Source organism: Miscanthus floridulus, chromosome 6, assembly GCF_019320115.1.
Source record: "Miscanthus floridulus cultivar M001 chromosome 6, ASM1932011v1, whole genome shotgun sequence".
In the NCBI taxonomy this organism is placed as follows: domain Eukaryota; kingdom Viridiplantae; phylum Streptophyta; class Magnoliopsida; order Poales; family Poaceae; genus Miscanthus; species Miscanthus floridulus.
The window spans coordinates 123,789,699-123,794,312 of record NC_089585.1 but is presented as its reverse complement, the minus strand read 5'-3'; the positions used below and the strand labels follow the sequence as shown (position 1 = coordinate 123,794,312).

The 4,614-nt window shown below is 44.5% G+C and overlaps 1 long non-coding RNA gene and 1 pseudogene across 1 annotated transcript; one reads left to right on the top strand and one right to left on the bottom strand.

Moving 5' to 3' along the window:
* The first annotated feature begins 554 nt into the window (after nt 1–554).
* Nucleotides 555–1,718, top strand: LOC136459433 (uncharacterized). Its single transcript, XR_010760199.1, has 3 exons — nt 555–621; nt 715–901; nt 1,654–1,718. It is a non-coding gene; the product is annotated as an uncharacterized lncRNA (long non-coding RNA).
* A 98-nt stretch (nt 1,719–1,816) lies between these two features.
* On the bottom strand, nt 1,817–4,614 carry LOC136461170 (protein MAIN-LIKE 1-like; annotated as a pseudogene).

Below are 4,614 nucleotides of genomic sequence, written 5' to 3'. Positions count from 1 at the left end.
GATCCATACATCTTCGCGAGCAAGGTATCCTCTCTCCCCTTATTATTTTTTACGCATTGATTTGGTATATATTATCTATTTTGCAGAAACTGAGATCAAGTCGGAAGACAAAGAGTGGATGCAGAACTGTTACGATGGGAGGCAGAGGACAAGGAGATGATGAAGAAGAGACGCGGAGAGGAGGCTCCAGAAAAGGAGCACAAGGAAGAGGAGGAAAGAAAGCGTGTTGCTTCACACAGGGATGAGAGGGAGAGGAAGCTTGAGCATGCGCTCCGAACGAAGGCAGCGATGGAGGAGAATCCCGATGCCTAGAGAAAGGGAAAGTGGTCTCGTTACACTCAGTAGTCTTCATAACTTGCTAGTTCTATGGTACATTCATGAACAATATTGTCTAATCTTGGACTTTACATTGTGTTGTCATGTAATGCACTTTTAGTTTGTCGTCATGTACTTCAAATGTTGTTATGTTGGTATTGAGATGAACAATTCACAGACATGTAAAGACGAGGATTCTACTGTGGACATCGAGACACTGGTAACATCTATGTCTGCTGCTGTGAACAGCATACGAGGCAAAATAAATAATTTGCTAGACAGTACAAGTCTTATAACGCCTTATAGGTCAGTTAGCATTCCATCCAAACTTCGCGATATTTCTCTTGGCAGCTTGGATTTAATAATTTATCATAACTGAATCACAATTTGGCGCAACAGAGGAAGAAGTCGGCGCAACAGGGGCATCAGCAGTATAGTCATTTCCCAGTATGAAGATGACCTTCCCTCATCTAGCTGCTCAGACCGCAACATGTCTGTCTGTGGTCCAGCTCCAAGGCGTGACCAGGAGACTGCTCTACTCACCTTAAAAGATCGGCTTCGTGAGCTTGGGCAACGACTACATGAGGTGAAGCATCTGTTCTCAAAAAGTATTGGGCACTATTTATAATTATGCTTTAATTGTTATTGAATGTTCACTTTAATTTAGGACAGATCTGCCTTACTCGAGCGCACTCTTTAAGTTTATTTTAGCTTTATCGCAATTTTATACCCCTGAGTCTGGTTTGCATTGTTGATATACTCAAGATATAGCTGCCGATTTTCAATTTGGAATTTTAGATCATCTTTTTGAGATACTTTTTTTCGCTAAAAACATTACTTCATGGTTTCTGGCTAAGATTTTCATTGTATTTGACTGAATTATAGTACTTGTAGAAAACTCTAGGATTTTTCTGGGAAATCTACAAAATGTAAGATGCAGATCTATGCTGCTATAAATACAATGCTTTGGAATTTGATTGCGATTGCTACATAGTTCAATTGCAGGGACACCAATACTGTGGATATGTTTTGGCGAGATAACACATATCACTTGATTATCATGATCTAATTGGCAGAGCAACAATTCTCCCTTTTCTGTTGTATATGTGCAGAAAGCACAGACCACCTCCAGCTCTGTGAATACATGAAGATTGCATTCTAAATGTTTTGTTTCTTCTGAAAACGTATATTTGGTGACTATATTTGTAGCATATTACTTGGTAGATGTCCTACAAAAGAATTTGGTGATTCATTTCTTGAGTTCGAAGTTTATTTAATCTTATACTAAGATTATACATATTCTGTAGCACTTCTATCTATTCTGTAGTGACTATACAGAAAGAAATTGAGGGCAGGGAACTGCTCAAGGCCCACTAGGAAAAGAAGGCAGCTGCTGAGGCCACAGTGGGTTCATCCTTAGCATCCTCATCTAACTCAGAAATTTAGCTTCTTGTTTATGTAAAGTGATGGATGTAACATATAAATCTTAGTACGTGCATCATTATGCATGCCAGTTGCAATGGTATTTAAATGATGGGGTTATAGTTGACATTACGACTCGGTCCAGGATCGACGCAGGCTCCACCTGTGTCCCGGCCCTCGTCGCAAGGTCGTAAGACGTTTGTTCGTCGTCGGAGGACTCAATGTCAGCATAGTCTGTTTGGGTCCATTGCACCTTCAGCTTGGTCCTTGTTGCCCGTCTATACCAAGATAGGTACGCTCTGAAGTTCTCATTCATGTGGGGTCGGTCATTCTCATACAAGTTCTCATGAAAGTGATCCCAGTGGTCGATGTAGTCACAGTGCAAGGTCTCAAAGTCCGTCTCCTTCTTTTGTTCCTGATGATCGATCCTGTAGGGTGCAAGAAATGAAATTGCAAACTTATAGGCTTCAACAGGATATCATAACAAAATTGGAGAGCAGACACTATGTGCTCATCATATTAGACAGTGACCTATCATATTCAATAAAGTATACAACAGTTCAAAGACGCTTACTTGTGCAAGTCTATTGACAACGAGAACGGCTCCACGGGCCACTCCTGCCTCAACCCAAATTGGCGTGCAACCCGGTGTGGCAGGTGAAACTCAACCGCGTAGAAACAGATCAACGGGCACCGCATCAGGGACAGGTCTTCGTCCATCTTGCACATGATGTTGAACCCAATGTGCTCATACTGTTCATCGTCGTACGGCTCCCAACTAACCTGCATTTGATTCTTTAGTCAAGTAGTGCTTACATCGGAAAAACAAATTAGTATGTGAAATGCAGCTAACTCACCAGCCCTAGCATGAGTGCGTCGAGCTCGTTCTCGAACTCGATGTAGGCGCATTTACTCCAGGCGAAGGGACCCTTAACTTGGTCCCAAAGGTAGGCATACGTCGGTCGACGTCGAAGGCCATGCACCTCGAACTAGGGACGAGGATCAAGAACTTTGGGCCGACCGACCGGTAGACGAGACCACATCCAAAGCTGAAGCAGGTAAACACATCCTCCTAATGAAGAGTTCGGCGAACTCCGGCGACACGCCTCGCAAAGCTGCCGGTACAAGTACCCCAGCACTACGGAACCCTAGTTGTAGCCCCAGTCAGTAAGACAGGGCAGGTACATCCATGATGCGGTGTCTCCCGTCCCGTCGGGGAACATAACACAACAAAAAAGGTGCATGATCCATGTCATGTAGTAGTAGGTAACTGTCTGCTTGTCTGCATGATCAGGACATTGACCAAAGTTCTGCCTCAGCCAACTAATGAGTACTTCAGAGGAACGGGTACCCGGTGTCTCTGGAGGAAGCTCTCTTCCAAGGAAGACCTCCACTCTACCTCTCCAACCAGCAGCAGTGCAGTGGCCGATAACTGGGCGACCACTTATACGGACACCCAGGAACTTTTGCGTGTCCTGAAGAGTAACGGTCATCTCACCGCAAGGTAGGAGGAAGTTGTGAGTCTCCGGCCTCCATCTACAAAACACGAAAGAAGTACTACGGTTATATGCACATCGAGAACCAAAAATATAAATGGAAGTGAATCTATTCATAATTATGGTATCTGTCGACTAGAGTTGAGATCGCCGCAGGGTTGAAGGCAGGCAACCCACGGCGAACCTGGAATGATACAACGTCAAGTCCAGCCCTCTCAAGGAGAGGAGTGTACCTGTCATCGTACTGCATGTCCTCGAACTTATCGTGGGTTCGAGGACGAAGAGGGTACAGTTCCTGCAAAGAATAGAAATTATTAGCATAATTCGTGAACACAAGTACATGTGCAGAGGAAAAATAACAAGCAGAAGTAAAGTCGTTACCTCCCCCTCTGCGGTGAGTCATCCTCGGTGGTTCTCCTCATAGTACGGCTCCAGCAGGTGGAACGGCTCCATCCTACAAAAAAATGAGAAAGTACAGATTAGTTTTATATAAATAAATAAATAACTTTTTGATACTAGTAAACATGCATGTGAAACATTAGTTATTTTCACCTGACTAAGCGGCCAATGGCATGTACGTGAATTATACCCAAGTCTACCACATTTGCCACATTAGTTCTGTTCGGGGTCAGTAAGAAAGGGGGTTGCTCTCCCTCGCCTCGTTCTACCGAAAACCTGGTCCATGACCATCTTGTGCCTCGTCCTCTTCCGGGTTCCACGTTTGTCCCAATGTGTACCTGGATCCACAATGTATTTCGGCCCAGTGTAAGGTGGCCACTGACCCTCATCTAGGAAAGGCTTGAAACAGGGAGACCAAGTCTATACAAGGCTGTCAACACTGAACTCCCACGGTATCTGGGTCTCGTAGGCAAAGTTGCGATGCTGAGATGCTGCAACATAATGAGAACAAGGAAAGTGGTACTGTCTGGTTTTCCCACATCGGCATGAGAAATTACTAAGTACCACAATATAACTCCTTGATGGCCGGACCTCACCATTGGACGTTGTACCACCCCTTTTCTGTGATCTGGTACTTGCCGGTGCTGTGGTCAAAGCAATCGACGTCATGTGTGGTAGCCCTTTCCTTTGCCTTGTCAAGATGCTTCTTAGGTTTAGGTGCCCATTTCTGATTATTACTCTGTAGTGCCATTGCTTGAGCGTGTCTCTCGTTAAACCATGTAACTAGCCTATAAAAGGTGAATGATACAATGGCATTGACGGGCATGCCACGTATACCCTTGAGTACACAATTAAATGACTCTGCCATGTTGCTAGTCTGAAACTCGTACCTCCATCCACCATCGTCGTAGGCTCTTGTCCATTTCTCAGGTTCTCTCATCAATCCTCTCAGCCACTGCCTACCTTCTGCATTTGTTGCCAT